The sequence below is a fragment of the Pinus tabuliformis genome, chromosome 9 (assembly GCF_031772625.1).
Source record: "Pinus tabuliformis cultivar Carrire ecotype Pingquan chromosome 9, CPIR1, whole genome shotgun sequence".
Classification (NCBI taxonomy): Eukaryota; Viridiplantae; Streptophyta; class Pinopsida; order Pinales; family Pinaceae; genus Pinus; species Pinus tabuliformis.
In genome coordinates this window covers 1,576,794,575-1,576,817,745 of record NC_142307.1, presented here as the reverse complement: position 1 = coordinate 1,576,817,745, position 23,171 = coordinate 1,576,794,575, and the positions used below count along the sequence as shown (strand labels likewise).

At 39.2% G+C, this 23,171-nt stretch overlaps 1 pseudogene across 1 annotated transcript in view; it reads right to left on the bottom strand.

Moving 5' to 3' along the window:
• LOC149154710 (callose synthase 9-like) overlaps window positions 1-23,171 on the bottom strand; it is a 241,198-nt pseudogene that overhangs the window by 134,535 nt on the left and 83,492 nt on the right. Inside the window, exons 20-23 of the transcript XR_016262850.1 lie at window positions 11,057-11,106; window positions 10,714-10,800; window positions 10,184-10,269; window positions 9,972-9,999 (exon numbers count right to left, since the gene is read on the bottom strand). The product of XR_016262850.1 is annotated as a callose synthase 9-like (transcript). The remainder of the gene's footprint in view (window positions 1-9,971; window positions 10,000-10,183; window positions 10,270-10,713; window positions 10,801-11,056; window positions 11,107-23,171) is intronic.

Sequence of the window (23,171 nt, the reverse complement as noted above, 5' to 3'; positions counted from 1 at the left end):
GGGTGAAAAGACAAGTCGTTTGGGCTTCATGAGCCTACTTGAAGTTGAAGCCGATCTTGACAATTTCACATAAGAGGGCTTTTAATTCAAAAATGCACTTCTACTTGTCTGATTTAAGTGATCTTTAGGTCGATTTTGGTCCTCTTAGAAAGAGGAATTTAATGAAATAATTATCTCCATCAAATGAGCTGTCCAAAGTGGCATTTAACCCTAGTTGCATAATTTAACAATTACCAACATAGTTCCAAGTTCCAAGAGCCTTAGATTTATTTCTGTCATATAGGACAGCAAAAAGAGAGTGCAATCAGCTTGTACTTTTCAGCCATATTGTCAGCCTGTACAAAGAGATCAGAGGCACATATGTGCCTAAAGCAGCACATTCATGAGTGGATTGCTGACACTCCCGTGTGGAAAGCTTGTCGGGGATTTCTAAGTGAATATATGTGTTTTAGGTGGCCAAATACACCCAGAAAAGTACCAATTGCATATTGGATCAATACTGATGTGTTTTGGGCTCTCTAAAAACAAATTTTACATGACAAAGACTTGCAAGAGAGCTCTAGAACTTTGCTGAGCTCTAGGGCTTCAATTTGATAATTTTTGGGCAAGCATGATAAGCAATGGGCAAGGAAATCACCAATGAATTGTGCAGCAGTGAAGGGAGTTCCATAATAGCTATGCTAGCCAGCTGAGAGGCATCTGGACATTGTGGAGACCCCAGGCTCAATATGCAGAGGAGCTCTCTCATGTTTTCATTTTAGTGAAGGAGAGTTCCCATCACCCAGCCCATTTATTTGATCATTGACAATTTTCCCATGTGGTATCATGGCTTAGCTAGTGGGTGGCCAGTTGTAGAGCGCAGTGGCACAATTGAATTTATGGTTGGGTGGAAAAAAGCTCCTCCATAGATTGGTTCCCAACAAATAATTTTCACTGTGATTCAATTGGCAATGTGAAGTTTCATTTGTTGACATGACAATGATGATTGCAAATGTGCAAATAAATGTGGTTTCCTATTGAGTGGTGATAATGGTTAATGAATTTACATATGTGGCCGTCTGCCTGAATTTTTATCTAAATGGAAAATGAGAGACAGAGGACCTTTAGAGGTCCCATAAACCAACTATCCTTGCAGACAAGGTTGTAACAAGCCTCTTGAACAAGAATTCGATGCTGGAAGGACAAAGGAAAAATCTGTTTCTCAGCCTCTTGAGCAGCATTGATGGCTGACTTGTAAACAGAGACCCTGTGGGTCTCAAATATTAGGGCTATGCTTGTACTAACCATGCCAAAGGAGTTATGGATAGAGCAAGATGTCCAAGTATGTTTAGAAATCTGGCTACGAGAGTAAAATCCTAAGTTTTTATGACGAAGACTAAATGATACAAGTCTTTGCAAAGCATTTGAGTTAATTTGTTGAAATATTCTCTAATGAATCTATGAAGTTGTGTCAATTGTTCGAAGGGCTGATTTGAAGAGGACAGCTATGGTATTCATATAGCTGGAATCTATTTTGATTTGGGGTTAAGACATAAAGGTATTCTCTGCAAATGTGTTTTCAGGAGCGGCTAGCTTCAAAGCAATTTAGCCTTATGGTCTCAATTAAATACAATTGATAAAGCCTGGTTATTTTTTCATAATACATACAAGCCGGTAATTTTATTTTGCCATGTTTGTTCCAATGTTATCAGAACCGAACCAGTGATCGAACCGAAAAACCTTGTGGACCGAGAACCGGTCAGAACCGGCAAAAAACCGGTGAAATAAAAAATAAATAAATAAATAACCATTTACCAAAAACACATAAAATATTCATATTTTAAAGAAAAACATATATATTCATGTGTATCCATATGAATCCAAACCATTTATACACAAATATGCAAAAGTTCTCATTTATATAACAACGAATAGTGCATATAACCAAAATAGCACTTAGTGCAAAACATCACTGAACCAAAAAAATCAAGAAGCAGGCTCTAAAAAACCTTTATTGTCCAAAAATAACATGATAGTATGATACTACAGCTACAGCCTACAAGTGCTAATTGTCAATGTCATCATCAGAATCATCATCTTGATCATCCTCCTCATCCTCATTTGAAGAATGAGTAGCATCCAAGTCTGCAATCATTGCCTATATTGGGATCTTCATCGTCAATATAACCCTCTAAGCATTAAAATAAGATAGAAAAAGTGTAGCATGTCAAGCCAAGATTTTGTTTGAGTGATGGGTACATTTTTAGTAAAGTCATGATAGAGGAGTTCGACAACCATTGCCACTAACATCAAAGTACATAGAGGGATTGGTGTTCTTTATTATATACTAGTTCCTTATCCTCGTACATGACAAAATCCAATGGAAACATTGCAATCCCCACAATCCTGATATCTTGAAAAATTGTTAAGTTTGTTGGATGTTGAGTGAAATCTAAAATTCTAATTTCTCCGTATAAAATCCAATGAGGATGAACCACTCTCAAACATCCTGAGTCATTTCATGGTAATGTTAAAAATTTAAGTAAAATGCATAGAAATAATAGGACCATAGGCTTGAATATTAGGCTGAGTACCATAGGCTTGAATATTAGGCTGGCCTAGGGGAGAATTCGAAGTGGGCCAACCAAATGAAAAAAAAAAAATCAAAAACCGACCGGTTCGGTGGAATAGGCAGATTTGGTACCAAACCAACCTATTCCGGTTCAGACAGGTTTTGGGCCAAAAACAGTCGGGCCAGTCGATTCCACCAACTTCGGTGTGGTTCTGATAACACTAGTTTGTGCATCAATATCGGTAAGTTCATGGTTTTGTGTGCCCTAAGTTGTTGTTTAAGCATGGAAAGGAAACTCATATATATATATATAGAGAGTGAGAGAGAGAGTATCATTATATCACCCAGATATATTATTATGCATAGATTTTCATATATAATGAGATTAGTAGTTATGTGTGACAATTTATTCAATTACCATATTTTAATGAATTCTTGTAATAAATTATTTTCTATAAGTAAGAATTAATTTATATAGTACATACATTTACTCCAATGCAAGAATCTACATGAATATTGGAGTTTTAATAATTACTAGTAAGAATAGTACTTCCTGATAGTTAATAAATTCTTGTAGTAATTTGTCATATAGAGGTAAGAAATCATATATATATATATATATATATATATATATATATATATATATATATATATATATATATACTCATATATTTTTATGAAAAGATATGAGTATTGTTGATTTAGTAGTTTTTTGTAAGAATTTATTTATTTACAAGGATTTAATGAATTCTCATAATAGCATATTTTCTAGAAGTAAGAATTCATTTCTATAACACACATATATACTTCTCTGCAAAGATTTGCATGAATATTAGGGTTTCAAAAATTCCTGGTAACAATGCATTTATTTACCAGAATTTAATGAATGTTTGTAGTAACTCATTTTCTCAAGGTGTGTGCGCATATATATATATATATATATATATATATGCAATGATTTGCATACATGTTGAAATTTCAATAATTTTTGGTTAGATTTATTCATTATAAGAATTTGACATGCTTCTTGCAGAAGATGTAATTATCATAGATTCAATAGTTTCTTCAAAGGAATTAATTCTTTTGGAGCTCGTAAAAATCCTTCCCATACTAGTTTCAGAGCAATGGTATATTTTATTTGTGATGGTGGAAAGAATTTGTATTATCTGTGATCGAGCCTTTGGTAATTGTAATATGATGTAAAAACTTTACCTTTTGGTTGTTGCCCAAAGAAGCTCATTAGCAATCGGGCTGATGGTAAATGCAATCAAAATGAAATTACTTTACCTTTTGGTGGATGCCCAATGAAGTCCATCGAAAATCAAGGGATGGATAAAGGAATCACAATGTACAAATTCTATTTTTTGCCAATGCATTATGAAATTATTCCATCGACACTTTGCAAACTCCATCAACTCTTAGTGAATTCCATGGACACCTTGTGAATTATATCAACACTTGATAAATTTAATCTATGGTTGGGCAGCGGGCTATTCCGCCAGGAACACTTGATAAATTTATTCTATGGTTGTGCAGCGGGCTATTCCACCAGGACTTTGTGAACTCTGTCAGCACTTTGAGAATTCCTTCGGTGGTTGCATTACTCCATCAATACTTTACGCATTCTATTGGAACTTTGCAAACTCCATAGGCACTTGGTAAATTTCATCGACACCTCACGAATTTCTTTGGTGGCTAGGTTATTCATCGGCGCATTGCAAACTCCATCAACACTTTCAGAATTTCTTTAGTGGTTGGGTTACTCCATTAGCACTTTGTGAATTCCATCAATAGTTTGCAGATTCCATCAACACATGGTGAATTCTGTTGACACTTCATAAATTTCTTCAGTGAATGGGTTATTCCATTTGCACTCTAAAAATTGATTTGGTATATTACATATGTAAAATGTCGGTGGGTGTGTATTAAATAATGAATTAAAATTTAATTTCAATTCCATTTGTATAGATGAAGATAAAGCAATAATTAGATCCAACAGATGACATGGCAAGGCTAACTAGCTTTAGTGTTGACTCAACACCATCTTCGATGTGACATGTGGACCTGGGGTGCTACATCATCTACCACATGTCAGCAATATAGCCACACTAACATTGCACCAATTAAAAAACCTCTAATGGATTGTAACTTGGTGTCCTAAATTCAGAATGGGATAAAAACTCATATCATCATAAAGCTCTCCATGAACAGAGAATGATGGTGGCCTTGGAACATGACACGACAACCCCCTGGAACAGGACATAGAGGGCACATTATATATCATATATTAAAAAATATAAACTTTAGTGAATTACACATAAAATATAAAATATATAAAACATTTAGATGATGATGATACAAATTCAATACACAACTAATGCATATAATCAAAATAGCTTTAAGTGCAAATGCAATCCATCTTTGAGCCAAATATATATCAACAAAGAGGCCCTAAATGGCCCGTATAGTCCAAAAATAAAACATGCTACAACAAATGACTAGTACCATGTATAATCAAAATAGTAACATGTCAAATCGAGATTATGTTTGGGTTCATTTTTACTATGGTCATGATAGAGGAGTTCAATAATCATTGCCACCAACATTAAGGTACATAGAGGGCTTCTTCCTCTTAATTAAATGTTAGTTCCATACCCTCATACATGACAAATTGCAATGGAAACATTGTAATACCCTCAATCTTGAAATCCTAAGAAATGATAAGTCTGTTGGATTTTGAGTGGGATCTAAAATTCTACTTTCTCCATATGAAATCCAATGAGACTTAAACAACACTCAAACATCCTAATTCATTTCATGACAATGTTAAAAATTTAAGTAAAAGTGACATTTAAGAATTTAACAATACCATTAATAGCATTAGTACGGCCTGGACAAATCCACTTCCCAACACTTGGAATCCCTTCTAACATTGCTTAATTTCCCTTGACTGTACTTCAAAACCTTCGAGAACTCCAAAATTGTGACTGAATCGCGTGAGAATGAGGCAATAAATGTCGAGATTTTTTTTACAAGACACATGTCAAATTTTGGGACACCAGTAGGGAACACATGTCAAGCTCGAATTGTGTCGGACATGCAAGATTTGCAACATGTGGGGGAAGGGAGGGACATGTCATGTGACTTAGATTTTCAAGGATAACAGGTTGATTTCATCTTAAATATCAAGTCTCAAACCCTTTATATATCTAGCAACTTTCTCAGCATCTTCTACATGACCGACTCTAATATTTAACTTATAGAACTCTTAAGCATATCTATTGACTGACATAGACTTTTGTTTTAGGTTTTGTAACTGTTTAAAAAGATTGATTTGATAATATTTAGGTAGGAACTTACCATTAAGCTTCGCCACCATTCTATCCCAACCTTTAATTTTGGCCTTTCCTTTCCTTTTGTGTTCTACATGTACCTCATCCTACCATAGAGCTGCATCTACCTTGAGCTCGGTCACTGGATACTTGACTCACTTGTCCCCCCTCAACATCTTCATAATCAAAATACTTATTTAATGCATTAATTCAATCCATCAATTCACCAACATTCAAATTACCTTCATACATTGGTACTTCCATTTTTGGTCTGGTGGGCATCTTGGCAAATATCTTCATCATTTTCTCCTCTCTTGATACTTCTCTTTCTTCCTCACTGGCAGACTCTTCCACTGCATCATTGGCATATGTTGTGTCAGCACCTCTCCTCTGTGCAATCTCCATGGTTGCCATCCTCGTTTGCAACCGCCACACTTCCGCTTGTAAGGTCGTATTTGCTATAGGTCGTCCTTTGCTTGCTCTTCTCACTTCTCCTCTCACTACTCCTTCTCAGTCTACCATTTTTTTTACATTTCTTTGATACCACCGATGATGCCTACTGAGTCTTACAACAAACTTGAAATCCTCTCTTTTAATTCTCAATTGTAACAATCTGAGGTGACACCAATTCTCTTGTCACTAGGCGCTAAACGCCATGATCCACGTGACTTGACAATATAGCCAAGTGCCAAAGTCAAAAGGCGCTACCAGTTATTGCCTGTCAGACCACCAAGCAATCTCGTAAACAACAACTATGCAAACACTCTATAATCTCCATCCCAATGACGAGACAGCACTTGATGGAAGAAATTTATGCTTACCTAGGACGTTAATTGGTGGACCTGCCCAAATAGATGTCAGTTGTATGTACTCGATGGCCTTTGGTAATAAAGAGTTGGCAGTGGAGCACTCCACAGTGGCCACTCAACAATAAACGAGAAAGGTTAACGGACTTTATTTCCGTCTGTTGGCTCCAAGAATTGATAAGCTGATCTGGGTCCGGGTGTGACAAAGGACCCTTCCAAGACCTTTTACTTTCGTGATGTGTTAAATTGCATTTTTAAAAGGACATAAATGAGTACATCTACATATTGTAAAGAAGAGGAACATGACATTCATCAACACATGAAAACATAAGCCGTTGATAACGGAGTTCGTCAAAGAGGGACTACGTCTTTGGGCCTTGGTGTCAAGATGGTGTAGGCCGCTGCATTAAGTGTTGTCAATAATGATGATGTACATAAGAGGCAATGTCTCAATCACACAAGGAAAAGGCCCTCACACAGGAGTGGCTCCAAGAGATGTTCCACTACAAGAAATCTCAGTCAAAAAGGACTCCTATCAATATGACACAAACTCATGCATGATGATAATGAGCATCCCGCCAACATGGCATAAAAGGGATCTCAATGCAAACATACATGGCGACACATGAGTATCCCATCAACATAACGACAAAGGGATCTCAAACAAACCATGACGAATCATGACAACAAGTACATCATACAAATGATTCTGCATCACATCAAGCAGGAATCATGAAAACAAGTAAGAAACAAGATCCCACATCAAACATCAAATAGGGATCTGTGCAGCACAATGCATAGCAAAAAGAAGTACATGAACACACTGCATATACCTCACATCTTGAGGCCATCTGAAGAAAAGGATGTCAAACTGCTGAAGCTGGCCGGACCATCCATCTCGTTGCGTCGAATCTCATGGAATGTCTGCTTGCATGTTGAATGCTAACACCTGCACTCCACTTAGAAAAGTGGCCGAAAAATGAAATGAGCAAATGGAAAATCTGAACACACCATCAGATTTGTGGCGTCAAATAGTTCAAAGTCAACTGTCAAATTTCTGAATTCTGAGAAAGTGAAAATTTGGGGCTTAAGGAATCTTTTAGATTCCCCCTAGATTCCTCAAAGATTCCCTCCTCTGGGTCCTCTGCAAATCTGCTGCTCAGATCAGGAAACTGACTGCACCATCGGGTTCGTGTCACCGAGAGGTGTAGGATCGACATAAAATTTGTCCAATTTGGACACTGCAAAAATTTCACCCTCCTGAGAATTTTGCCCAATCATGGTTCCACCTGCAATAAATTAATTAAAAAAATTACATCTCGATTTCTGTGCACGCTCCTGGTTCCTCCATCTACCTGCGCACAATGGTGAAATGAAAGTTTATATAAATTTATGGGCAGATATCCTAAAGAATCTGTTTGGCAGATTGGTATGAAGGCGAAAATAGTTGAGGGGGGTCGGGTGGTCAATCCCCACCCCCTCACGTTTTAATAATTTACAGTTTTTAAAAAAACCCACAAACATTATTGGTGGGGGGTCAAGTCCGCATTGGAACTCCTGCCCCCATAACCTTCGTATTGCATTTTGGGCGTGTTTAATGTTTGGGCGCATTACAGTTTTAATGTTTGGTTGTTGCATTAAGGTTGGTACGTTGGCACATTAAAGAGATATGAGGCCGCCCGGTGGGGGCCAACCCACATGGGTCGGGCGGGTTCGATCCCCGCCGGCCTCACACTTCATACGGTACATTGTTTTAATATGGCATATGGTAAGGTGTGGGGCGGTGGGGGTGGTGGCCCACCACCTCCTTTATATATTTTTTTTGTTTTATATATATAAGAATTTGATTTTGAAAATTCTTGAACATTGACCGAAAGTCTTTTTAACAAGGCGACAATTTTGCCCAAAATCCGGCCGGAGTTGGCCAGATTCCATCCGTCGGAAAAATTCTAAATTGTGTCTCCATTAAGCCTACCCAGTCAGCAAAAGTCAACCAAAACTTCGACTTCCTCTATCCTCCTCATCCGGACTCGGATTCACGAACCGTTCGCACCACCGCGATCACGACGACGAGACCTTTAACATGAACTTAGTTCGAGCATAATCCAAACATTTTGAATTTTGAGCTTCCATAAGCCCTCTCTGTCCTGTGTGTGTCTCTAGAGCCACCTAGATCACAAGCCCTACTCATTGATCGTCACCATGTTTCAGCTCCTTTTGCTTCCCGGTCAAGCAATGGCGATAGGCAGGACAACAAGCAACAGGAAAATTTTTGTCTTTATTTCCCTTAGTTAACATAGTGTTGTTAGATTGCACCAAAAGATTGATTGCCAATATATAAGAGTCTCAACAATCTGATGGTCGATGGCTAGGACGTAGACGACAATGCTTTGATGGGGAAAAATTTTGTCCCTGTCAATACACAAAGGCAAGAAAACTTGAAAATCGACTAAGTTTGCTCTACGGGGTCCATACAACAGTTTGGACCCCGCCTCGGCTCCACGCTCTCTGTGAATCTGCAACAAGGTAACTCAGTACATGCACAATTTATAACATACACAAGGGAATTTGATACTGAATACTGAATTTGAATGAAAGGCAAAATAATTATTTCACAATCGTGCACAATCCCTTTACGCAGATCTCTCAATCTCTCCAATCTTACTCCTCTCTAAAACTTTGATTATTACGTAAGAGAATTCTTTTAATAACTCCAGAGAAAAAAAGAGAATTATAATTTATTTTAATAGAATTCTCGTTCAAACCTAACAACCCAGAATTAATTCCTACTTTCTCTAACCAAATCCCAAATTTATCTAATTTATCCCTTTTACATAGAAACTATATGACATTCGGCTAACTCCCTAACAATTCTGAATCCTTCTAGACTATATATAATTTAATTATTACAAATTAAAATAACTTAAGGAACCCAACTTCCCTTGAAAATAAAACAGGGAACCAACTCCCTTAGTAAATGGGTTTTGACTTATGGAGGTCAAAGGTGAGTTTGACTTGCGGATGCTCCTGCATCAAGTACCTTAAGGTATGTGACATAGATGTAAGAAAATATGCTATCCAAAAAGAACACCAACAGGTCAGAAAAAGGCAAATACGCAGTACATCAAGCATCATAATAAGCTTATATCAATGACAGAAATAATATCGATATAGATAGAATTCTATTCTCTGGGATCAGAGACAAAGAAAGTAAACAAACACAGCTTGGAAATCACTTTTCATACTCATTTGAAAATTCAATTGTAGTGTATAATACTTCACCTCAGCATTAAGATAACCACTATGAAGCCTGCAATCAAAACAAAACAAAACAAAAAGTCTTGATTAGTAGTAGAGAAAACAAAAAATACTTAAAACTGCTGAACTTCAGTTTGCTTTCATATCACATATGAAAACACAATTACAGAACTTATATCAGAAACAGCTTCAAGATTTCAAGAAGAAAAACTAAAAACGAGCTCTTAAAAGCATACGTGTTGAGCATTGGTGGCTGAAGGTTTGTCACAAATGCTTCAGGGAAAGTCTCAAAGCGTTTATGGACCATCTCAATAGATCGTATCTGTAAATTATAGAAAGCATTATAAAAATGTCCCAACAACCGTAAACTCAACGGTAACTATTCTTGACCTAAAATGTAAATGTGGTTTACTTGTGTATTAACAAAATCAGCTCCTTTGATAGAATCAAAATACACTTCGTTATCCATACACTTTGATAACCGAAAGCAAGAAAGAAAGGATAGAAAATTTATTTTGTCCACAAATAACCAAATTTAAACAGCAAAACTTTATGACTATAGAGACAAATCCTACAGATTTTAATCATGGATAAGAACCACTCAGGAGTATCCAAACAGAATGTGGATAGACTAACAATTAAAATCTACAGAACAAACTCTAACAGTAAATTAACTGCAATATGATGGGAGCCAAATTACTATTACAACTAAAGCACCCTGGCACATATTCACAATTTGAAAGATAATTGAAAGGACTATATGCACCTCTCCCAGTCGATCTCGTGCTCCAATGAGTCCTCCGATAACAGCAGATAAAAGAGTATAAAATATTTGAAGATCCAATGCATATATCTACAGAATCACACAAGACAGAAATTCCCTTAACCACTAATAAAGCTTCCTGCAATACAGAAAGGGATGTACTAAGAAATGTTGAAACATGAATTTACACAGGCAAATGACATGCAGCAGATTTGTAAGGGCATAAGCTGATGTTTTATTCTGACTAAATTTGTTTCATAAACTGCCAGTTAACTACACCGCTAGGAATTGTGCCTCCAATGGCCTTTTAGACAATAAAAGATTGTCGATAGATTATTATACTTACAGCAAGAACAGGAAGCCAAAGAGTAGAAATTGTCAAGGCATTGTGATTGTCTGCAAAATGAAGACAGATTCAACATATTTATAGGGTGCCAGTAGTATTGCACAAATAAATCATGTTATTATTTAGCCCAATCATAAACAAAAATGTAGATAAATTTGTATCTAGTAAAAATGAAAAAGAACTACTGAATTCTCCATATTTATTGGGCAATTCATCAGATAATCTCCTTTTTTTTAAGATATCTTATATTTACAGAAAAAAAATATTTAAAAAACAAAGAAGGGAAGGGTATTTAAAATGAACATCATTACCATTTACGTAATGCAACTAGGATGGAAATAAAGTCAGAACAAACAACTATCTAGTAAAAATGAAAAAGAACTACTGAATTCTCCATATTTATTGGGCAATTCATCAGATAATCTCCTCCTTTTTTTAAATATATCTTATATTTACAGAAAAAAATATTTAAAAAACAAAGAAGGGAAGGATATTTAAAATGAACATCATTACCATTTACGTAATGCAACTAGGATGGAAATAAAGTCAGAACAAACAACGGGATCCAAGGAATGAGCAGCCTTGATTAACAGTAAACCCTTAGATAGAAGTAGATGTCATACTTAGTCATGGCACAAGAACAAAATGCAGACAATGAGCTAACCTCAAGCTCAAAAACAGATTTACATTTGAATAAGGCTGAAATCCCCCAGTAGTGTCAAACACTTGTTAAGGCAGAATAACTCAGGAATTGAAAATCACCAAACAAAGCAGCCCACCAAAATACCCTACCCTGAAAAAGGATTAACTACTGATCCTGCAAATATCTGCAGCATCTCTGAGCACACTGACAATCCTAGAAGATGTGCTTCGCAGCCTCTAAGAAGCTACAAACAGGGGACAGTCCATCCAGAAACCCACTCTTGGGCAAACAGGCCTTGGACAAATTCCCTTGATACATTCTTTATTTATTTAAAAAATTCAAAATAATAATAATAATATCTGAGTCCTAAAATTAAGATAATGGAGGACGATATACAGGACTTTTTTCAAGTTCTTTACTGAGGACTCAATTTTATTTTTCAGTCTTAGCCCTCTAGGCTGCCTTAGGAGGATGGGAATTTCAAATTTCCTTCCTATACTATCCCAAACCTCTTGTTTGAGGCCACCATAGTATTATTCTTGTCAAGAACTTTCCAACGACAAATTTTATTTCATTTCAAATTTGGAACATGAGGTTGACCCTAAAAATGTTAACTACCTTATGCCACATCACCAGATCATAGAGAAAACACATGGCTGACATGTCAGCAACCATGACACCTCACCAGCTGTACAGCTGACATGTGGCAGAACTGTGCCCACGTGTTGCCACCATACAGCACCACATCCACAAGCTGGAGACATCAGTTGCCTGGTCACAACCAAATCCAGGCAGGGGTTAAACATCTGGATAACCGGATCTACATATTTCTAAAAGTTACCTTTTATGAAAAAGCCAGATTTCTGGATTTCCACTGTGTTTGAGAGGACAACTTTCTGGACATTCAGATTCCCAGATAACTGGAACTTCAGCTATCCAGAATATTTCAAAAAGTCATTTAGTTCAAAAAGATGGATTCCGGACCCCAAACTTCACATCTGAATTTCCATTTATCTGGATTCCCAGATATCGGGATATCCACGATCCGAAGGAAACACAAAATAATATTTAAGTGAAAAAATGGATTTCTAACTTCCAGATGCTATGTAACATGTTCCTGACACCACATCACTGTGCCACATCAGGTTCCATATGCCATCAACTTGCCACATCAGCATGACACATCACAAGTTTATTCATGAAGGTAGCTTATGTGGATTCCATGTGTCATGAAGGTAGCTTATGTGGATTCCATGTGTACACCACATATATCATCCACCTGGCATTTGGATCTGGGTTTTTGTTTCCAGTTAAGTTTTTGTTTCTTGGCGATTTCTGGTACCCTGATTATTCCACGTAGTTCTGTCGTCAAGGTTCCTCCACGCCAGTTCCAATTTGGTAATTTTCACCTCTAAAGAACTCAACCAGGGCAATTTTCACTGCCAAGTATGCAAAAGATAGAGTAGCTACAGGTACACATATTACCTGTCTCTCAAAAAACAGGGAGTACTTCCTTCTCTACTTCTCAGTCCATCAGAAGTCTCTCTTTATCATGCTTTTCAGTGAGGTCAAAGAAAGATACAGCTAATGTCACAAAACTTCTTGTAGATTTTCCAGGTTTCCTGAGGTCTCACTGCTCTACCATCTGAAATATCTTAAAACTCAACTTGTCGCTTGTTGCTCCAATCAACCGGATCAACCTGAAAGTATAATGTGATCATCCGAATCATCCCGACTAAGGGGGGCTGTAGGATCTGAGATCTCCCTGATGAAGAGGGTTAGGCAACTCTGCTCAGGATACCAAAATAAGGTAGAGAGGGATCCTCCGGACTCTCTATATAGGCAATGATATCATCCTTTGATCTCATTGTATATGGCGCACTGAAAAATGAGATGCATCTCGGTCCCCAGCTCCTATAGGTGGCACAAATAGCATACCCTATGAGATTGTGTTATATGGTGATCTGTATCCACCCGAAGTCGATGGGACCCAACCCGAAGTTATCTCAGTGGGATCCTAAGTGAGTGCATCCAATGTTTGCAGTTGCAAGTATAAAGGGGGCAAATGATCAGGCCATCCTGCAACTCCAAAATATGTTCTAGGTAGGATATCTTTGGGCCAAGGCCCACCAAGGGGGATGTCCAAGTGACCTTCATGTATAATATGTAGATATGCTCTTTGATGCCTTGATTTAGTATCTATCGAGTTGGTAAGTGATGTACTAGTTCGTCAAGTGGAAAACTAACAAGAGGAAGGCGCTCTAGGGAGATGGTTATCGACTGAAGGAGCCAAGATGCCTCTGTGAACCATCCATGAGCACAACCAAAGGGGTTATTCGAAGCGATGGCCTCGAAGAACAAAGTGCAAGATAGGGTCAACTCTCTCTCCTGGTAGCAAAGTCTCTGTAAGCCCTAACTCTATGGAGGAAAGAGACCAAGCGGAAAAGGAGCTCAAGGTGAAATGGGTGGACCCAAAGCTCTACCTAAATTATGGGTTGTGGAACTATATGTTTGCAACAAATGATAGTGGACCTGATAATGGCCTCCATGAGGTGGAGCTTGGACAAGATGTCCTAGAAATATGCCTCGAAACACTGTCACTCAATGATCCTGGTAGGATGTAAGAGAACTAGACAAGAAGTAATGAATCTTCCCATGTAGCAATCTCTCAAACAAAGACTAACACTCCCTTCTTTATTGTTATGATCCTCACGCCTTAAAAATGATAAGAAACCAATAATTACAATACACTTCAAGGGGAAGCCTCCTTTAACAATGAATACAGTGTACAAGACAATATTTTATTTGATGATACTAAGACTAGGTCCACTTAGCATATATACAAGAGACAGGGGGAACAATTATAATAAAATGGACCATGAGGGGTTCTAACCTACAAAACAATATAAGAATAGAAATGCAATCACTCAATATCTAGGGCTTAATAAGGGGTTTTAGGGTTAAAATGGGACTTATATAGGGTTTAACATGCCCCTCCACTTCAGACAAGTGTTTTCCTCAACACTTAACTATATGTCAGTGATCTTCATCTACTTAATCATTATTTCAAGGATTGTTTCTACTTCTAGTATGATTCTCCCTTATTCATTTATCTTTGGTACACTTCCCGGCTACAAATGAATAGCATGGTCATGATCTCGATTAGGTGGAACTTGGAAGAGCCTTAGGCATTAATCCAAATATCTTGGGATGATTATTGATATCTTTATGGAGATTCCCTAACATAGTTGATATCGACGTTTGAAAATTTAGTGAACATAATTGTGCCATTACACCCAAGTAGGTACCCCTTTTTGAGTAATTTTGTCATTCCATTGGATACCTCTAAGCTCAATTTCCTTTCCTTCTAAGGTAAATCTTATGAAGAGATCTTGAAAATTAAAGGTCATTGTTCCTAATGATTGTAACCATTGGACCCCTAATACAACATCAACACCACCTATTTGTATTGCAATCATGGGATTGTCGAACAAATACTCCCCCATATTGAGCTTAAACTATGGCACTGCCCCAAACAATTTATGGTGCCTCCATCTGCAATCACTACTTGAAACTCTTGTGCTAGATATATGAAACAATTGAGAAGTTTTGCTTATTTGTAATTGATGAAGTTATGGTTACTACCCGAAGCAATCAACACTATTACCTTATTCCTTTTGTATCCTTCTATCTTAAGGATTTGAGTATTGATGCCAACCAATGCATGATAGGATATTGTTGGAGTAGTCTCTTGCAGCCCTATATCTTATGACTATTCCAATTCTTGATCTTCTCCCTCTTCAAAGTCAAAGTAGAATAATTTCTTCTCACTACATTTATGCCCCTTATTGTATTTGTTATCACAGTTGAAGCATAGTCCATTTGCTCTTATTCCATCCATTTGTTGAGGAGTCAACCTTGTCGGTTAAGGAGAGGGAGAATGATCTTCGCTATAGTTATTAATGGCGATTTTCCAGTGGTCATATTTTTTACTTTCAACATTCCTTGCCAAACTGAAAGCATGCTCTAGAGATTTACATTCAAAGAGATGCGCCTCATGTTTAATGCTTTCCTTTAAAGTTCCCATAAATAGGTCTAATAGATTATCCTCTAAAATATTATTTGCTTTGAGATTCAACTTTTGGAATTATTGATTGTCCTCTGTGACTAGATCGTTTTGTCGAAGATTTACCAATTGACTAAGGAATGTATTGCTCTTAATTTCTTCTGTATGTAGATGATCTTCTCTTGACAAGTGAAGTAGGTCGAATTGAAGAATGTAAGAAGCAACTAGTAGTAGAATCTGACATGAAGGATCTAGGGCTGATGCATTACTATTTAGGACTAGAAGTTTGGCAAGGACCTAATGAAATTTATCTAGGTCAAGGAAAGTACATGATCAAGATGTTGAAGAGGTTTGACATGATGGACTGCAAACCTATGGCCACTCCGATGATCACAAACTTGAAGAGACTAAGGAGTTCTAATTCAAGCCTTGTGGTTCCTTCCAAGTATAGACAATTGATTGGCTCACTAACTTGGTGAATACTCGACCAGACATATGTTCTGTAGTAAACATTCTCAGTCAATTCCAAGTGGAGCCAAATCATGATCATTGTATAGCAGCAAAAGATATACTGAGATATCTGCGAGGAACTATCCACTAGTACCTGAAATATGATAGGAGGAATGATGTCCACCTCATTGGATATACAGATTCCAACTGGAGATGCAGTGAGTTTAATGGAAGAAGCACTACAGGAGGATGTTTCAATTTGGGATCCTCCATGATCTCATGGATGAGCAAAAAGAAAGACACAGTTGCTTTGAGTAGTGTTGAGGCTGAGTATGTTGCAGCCTGTGAAGTAAGCAGAGAAGTGGTCTGGTTAAGGAAGCTGCTATCCGACCTATTCAAAGGACCAATGGACCCTACAGTGATACATTGTGACAACACCAGTTGTATGTGATTGTTTGAAGACCCAATATTTCATGGAAAGAAAAATCATATAAACAACAAGTATCACTATATTCGAGAGCTAGTACAAAATGGTGTGTTGCAGCTACAGTATATCTCCACCAATGAGCAAGTAGTTGACATATTAACGAAATCTCTTCCTAACAAGAAGCTTGTGTACTTGAGAGACAATCTTGGCTTGGTTGATATATCCTCCCCAGTTGATAGGGAGAGATAGGCACATCATTCTTGTCTTCACTTGGGAAGACAGAATGGAGGAATGGAGAACAATCTGGCATTCGATACTCTTTGAGGATGCGGTAGGGCATCCAAGATAAGAGTAGTCGTGGACCGATATTCTTTGAGGACTAGCTATCCAAGACAAGAATAGTTCAAAGAAGGTCATACTCGGTGAAAACCTGGGTGGAGTATGCACCTTGAGAGACAATGATGATGTTATCTATAAATCATTGGTCTTGCCAGTATTTTGCTCTGATCTTGTGGAGAGATAGAGTAGTTAGTCAAGGCCTTGCTATGTGACAATGTTGGTTGATATGATGCTAGACAAATGGGTTACCAATCCGACTCTTATTATGAGATCTTTTCAGATTGATAATATCCATGTAGCGTGTATGAATACCTCCCTAGTTAAGAGGGAGAGCTAAAAAATGTGTAACTAGGTTCGGTCTTCATATAGATGAAATGTACTTTTGATTCTTGTAAAGTGTAAAATGAAAGAAAAAATATCATTATTATTATTTTTGGAGCATGGGTTTCATGCTCAGGGTCTTTTATTTTATAGGTCAAGCACCCATTGAGTGCTTCTAGGGTTTGTCTTAGGTCAAGATGTCAAGAGTCATTGTCATAAGTTGAAGACCCCATCGGGCACATTGTAACTTGCAAAGAAAAATATTTTTGTCTTAAAAAGTGTCTAGATACCCTCCAAGACCAAGTCGGCCTAGTAGTTGGCAAGTCGACCTAAAAGAAGAGCCCTGTCCACCCTTGTAGAGCCTATAAATAGAAGAGAACTCGTTCTACTTGAAGTATAACCACTCACCACTCATTCTAGCAAAGGAAGAGGAAGAAGAAGGCAGCGAAGGAGAAGGAGGACGAAGTAGATTTGTGTTTGGGCTACTTTTCTCTCACACGTGCTAAGGAGAACTAGGGTTTCTATAGCAAGACCTAGTGTTTCTGTCTTCAAGTTCAATCTTGGAGAAAAATGGACAAGTAGGTCAAGTGAAGGTCACCAAGGGTACTCCTCATGCTCCTGTAGTGAGGGAAAGTCAAGCGAAGGTCAAAGGAGGGCTCAGAAGGCAAATCGAAGCTCACACGTGTGGTAGCAGCAACTGCTGAGGGGCCAAAATTTTAGATCTGCAATGGAGACTGAAATTTCCGCAGCTGGAGGTTGAAGCAGTGCTATTGGAAGGGATTTCACTGGGTTTTGTTGATTTGGGGTAGCATCAAATGTGCTCTAGCCACAAAATTTGGTGGAGAGGTTGGGGCACATGAGATCTCCAATACCCAGAAAGGGTTTGGGCAGATTCTAAACAGATCAGGAGATATTAAAATAATTAATATTTTTAAAGGAGTCCCTAAGTCTAAACTTAGGGAAAATAAAATATTAATGTGTATTAATATGAATCTGTGTTAGAGTGGTCCAAAAGACATGGATCAAGCCAGATCTAATCTTAGCAGTTGATTAGGGACTTAATCTCGGTCGTTGATATGCCAACAGGAAAAGTATAAGAGGAGGCTTGAGGGTCACTTGGAGAGTACACCAGATGATCAATCATTATATTCTCTAGAGCGGGGTTTTCTAAGAGAGATAGAATCAATGATCGGGAGAGCAGCTGAGGGGAATTGAGTACAGAGAAATAGAGAAGACAGAGATTGTGTTGGGAGAGCAGCGCAGCAGCCAAGGAGAGTGACGCAGAGCCAGCAAAGGCTCACGCGGGACCACGCAGAGGCAACCAAGTGTTGCGCAGAGCACCAGAGAAGCCAGCGTGTCTGATGCAAAGGCACAAAAAGCTAATGCAGGGCCTCCTAGGGCTGACGTAGGGCCTCCTGGGGCTAAAGCAAGCCAAGAAAGGCTGACGCAGGGCCAGCGTGAGACAAAGAGGGACTGACGCAATCCAGATTGGGCAGACACTAGGGTTGCAGAGCAGTTTTGTCTGAAGAGCTGCTGGAAGGATTTTCTGGGGTTTCAACCAAGAGATTTCTCTCAAACTGTGAGGTATAGCTTCTAAGGAAATTCTCTGTTGGGTAGGCCAGTTTCGGCACCCAGATTGTACTCTGATATTGCTTAATAAGAAAACCCTCAGATCGTTGCACCGATTTTCCTACATTTGGTTTTTCCGAGGACATTGGTCCAAAAATAATGGTGTCATGTGGTGTGTTTGTTCTTGTTTCTTTTAGTTGTTGATCTGTAATATGTTGAGCATGTACTAGTGTTTATTTTTAGTATTTACTTTGTAAATAACTTGTTAAAAGAAAAATAACAAGTAGGTAGGAATAAATCAGAAAAAATGCATGAAGGGTTTCTAACTAAGTAAACTTAGAAACTTCAACATGGTATCAAAGCGTGATTGCAGATCATAGGAGGACTAAAAGACATTAGCCGAGCGGAGCAATAACAGCAGAAAACAGTTATTCCGAGGTGACAGACGTTGTTTCTAGCAGCACAAAAGCCAAGGAAATATGACGCAGAACCAGCCAGAGCCACGCAGAAGAAGTCGGGAACTGCACAAAGCCCCAGAGAGGCCAGCGTTGCTGACGCAGAGGGCCAGAGCACTGACACGGGGCCTCCCAGGGCTGACGCAAAGCCAACGTGAGGCAGAGAAGGGCTGATGCAGTGCCCAGAGAAGCAGTTGCTGGGGTCTAGAAGGCTGCAGAAATATTGCAGAGTGGAGCTGGTAAGGTACTGTAGTCAGAACAGTACCTGACAAAGCAGGGCCAGAGGAGTTGTTACCGAGGGTTTCTAGCCGAGGAACCCGGATCAGCAGTGCAGTTGCACAAAGACGATTAGAGTAGGGGGCATCTCGACAAGCGGCAAAAGGATTTCCAGGAAGGAAATCAAGGCTCAGAGGGAGTCCAAAAGAGAACTCCCGGATGGGAAGTAGAGACTCAGAGGAGTTGAACAGAGAACTTCCAGGAGGGAAGTAGAGGAGCGTCACGGCACTACACGGGGTAAGAGACCAGGATAGACTAGACGGAGCATCGAACTTCGCATTCTGGAAGGCTAGAATCTTATTAGTACTTGACAGAAATCGTGTCAAGAACTTCGCCTTGAAGGTTATAGCTATCCCACTTGACCCCAATGATAATGACAGGTACGAAGAAGCAATGGCAAGGGACAAGTGCATCATCCTTGACGGGGTCAAGGACCATGTAGTTCCACACATTGCCGAGAAGGAAACGACATATGAGATGTGGGAGGCCCTCAAGAAATTGTACCAGCATATTTCTGTGCAGAGAAGAATGCTACTTGAGAATTAGTTGAGGTCGTATCAGATGAAGAAGGGAGAACCGATTGACATCTTCCTCGGAGGACTGAATGAGATCCGAGATCAGTTGACTGCTATAGAAGCGACACCGGATCAGGAGCTGATAGTGAGGACAACCCTGAATGTTGTCTCAGAAGAATGGGAAGTATTTGTCCAGAGTACACTAGGCAAAGGGACAGTTCCACCTTGGGACGAGATGTGGGCAGCTGTTTTCCAGGAAGTGATCAGACGACAGTCGAAGATAGGTAGCAGCAGCAAAGGGATCAAGGTCAAGCAGGAGGAGGACAATGTGGCCCTAGCATCTGAGGGAAAGCAAAAAAAGCAGAAGAAGAAAGATCTCTCCAAGATCAAGTGCTTCCACCGTGGGGAGTTGGGTCATTATGCGACCCAGTGTCCTAAGAAGGAGTAAGGGAGAGTCTTTTGAGACTAAGGCAGCGCCAACATGGGCAGAAAAGGAATTTTTGACAGACGATGACTCTGCCATGAGTGCACATGCACAACTTGAGCAAAGTGGCGAGACATTGAGCTGTAGTCAGGCAAACTACAGTCGATGAGGGGCAAGATCCTTGAGGTTACCCAACCTCTTGGATTAGACCTTGCTACGTGGAGCCTGACGAGGAGTAGCAGGACTCGCTGAGTGGTGAGATGGATGCGCATGGAGCAACAGAAAGAGCTACAGTGCAAGAGTCCTGAGACAACACAGAGCTAGCAGGGTGCAGAGTGCAAGAGGCACGAGAGTGTTGCACCAATGCAGGAAAGCATAGTGACGTGTGCAATAGTTGGATATGCAGGGAGTTGATGCAGCAGCGCAGAGGTCAGAGACAGGGAGCACTTCTCAACGGCAGATGGAGCTTCAGCATCAGTGTGTGTTTCTAGCCCAACAGGAAGGTCAGTTAGGAGATCAGTTACTTACTTCTCAGTAACTAAGTTGCAGTAAGCAGGGGCAGCATGATGACAGGAGGTGCAGTGTTGGGAGAAAGGAACAACAGCAGGCACAGATGCCGAGGGAGCTATCGTATAAATGCAGCAATGGCAGTGGCAGAACCATGGGCAACAGTACAGGAGGCAGTAGTGCAGAGGATGGTGGGTAGGAAGGCCTAGCATCAGCACAGGTACTGATGCCGGATGATCAAAGTAATGCTCAGAGAGGAGTATTAGTAGATCACAGTCCTCGCTAAGAGGGAGTGTTGATTTGGGGTAGCATCGGATGTGCTCTAACCACGAAATTTGGCGGAGAGGTTGGGGCACAAAGAGATCTCCAATACCCAGAAAGGGTTTGGGCAGATTCTAAACAGATCAGAAGATATTAAAAATAATTAATATTTTTAATGGAGTCCCTAAGTCTAAACTTAGGGAAAATAAAATATTAATGTGTATTAATTTGAATCTGTGTTAAGTGGTCCAAAAGACATGGATCAAGCCAGATCTAATCTTAGTCTTGATTAGGGACTTAATCTTGGTCGTTGATATGTCAACAGGAAAAGTAGAAGAGGAGGCTTAAGGGTCACTTGGAGACAGCATACATCCAATGGGCTAATTTCATAAATTGAACCTTATCTCAAATTGATCCGTATTCCCATCTTGCACCACAAATATATCCCTTTATCTCTTCCCTATATGTAATCACATTCCCTTCTGATAAGTATGGTTAAATTATGATAAAAAGGAAAACAAAGTTGGATCTTATTACGAAAGAAAAAAGGGAAGAGCGAGGAAGGGAAAACAAGAACCAATGAAATAAGTCTGGGACGGAAGGATTCGAACCTCGAATAACAGGAGTATACCAGATGATTGGTCATTCTATTCCCTAGAGCAGGGTTTGCTAAGAGAGATAGAATCAGTGATCGTGAGGACAACTGAGGGGCATTGAGTACAGAGAAATAGAGAAGGCAGAGATTGTGTCGGGAGAGCAGCGCAGCAGCCAAGAGCCAGCAAGCGCTCACGCGGGGCAACGCAGAGGCAACCAAGTGTTGTGCAGAGCACCAGAGAGGCCAGCGTGTCTGACGCGGGGGCACAGAAAGCTGAGGCAAGGCATGCCAAGAAAGGCTGACGCAGGGCCAACGTGAGACAGAGAGGAGCTGACGTAGTCCAGATTGGGCAGACGCTAGGGTTGCAAAGCAGTTTGTGCTGAATAGCTGCAGGAAGGATTTTCCATGGTTTTAATCAGGATATTTCTCTCAAACTACGAGGTATAGCTGCTAAGGAAATTCTATGTTAGGTAGGCCAGTTTCGGCACCCAAATTGTACTCGAATATTGCTTAATAAGAAAACCCTCAGATAGTTGCACCGATTTTCCCGCATTTGGTTTTTCCAGGGACATTGGTCCAAAAATAATGGTGTCATCTGATTTGTTTGTTCATGTTTCTTTTAGTTGTTGATCTGTAATATTTGAGCATGCACTAGGGTTTATTTTCAGTATTTACTTTGTAAATAACTTGTTAAAGGAAAAATAACAAGTAGGCAGGAATAAATCCAACAAAAAAAAAGTGCATGAAGTTCTAACTAAGTAAACTTAGAAACTTCAACAGTTTTGACAGGATAAAGGTTAGCACATCATCCGGAGAGGTTGGTCTTGGTCTTGAAGGGTTCTAAAGTCAAACTTAAGGTCTTTGAATTCGTCAATTGAAGAATCTATAAGGAAGAGAAGGTATTTGCGGGTTTTCCTCTCAAGTGGAGAGGTTTTGGCCCTGGCTTGCAGCCTATATTTTGTGTTCTTGTTCTTCTTGTTTTGGTAGTTGTTTGATGATTCACACATATAATAATAAGTAACAAAGCTAATAAAATAAAGGACATCACCAGCAATTATCAAGTAAAGAGAAATCTCTATAATCATTGCCCCTTTGATTTCTCAACAGTATCTTCTTGTGGGTGTAAAACGAATGCATTCAAGTGAAGCACGATGGACGAAAACCGAAGAAGTGAAGAAGTTATACCCTCACTTATTTTTTGAATTAAACCATAATTTTTGTGGTACAAAAGCTTCTTATTGGGGAGGAGTTATCCAAGACGATCCCC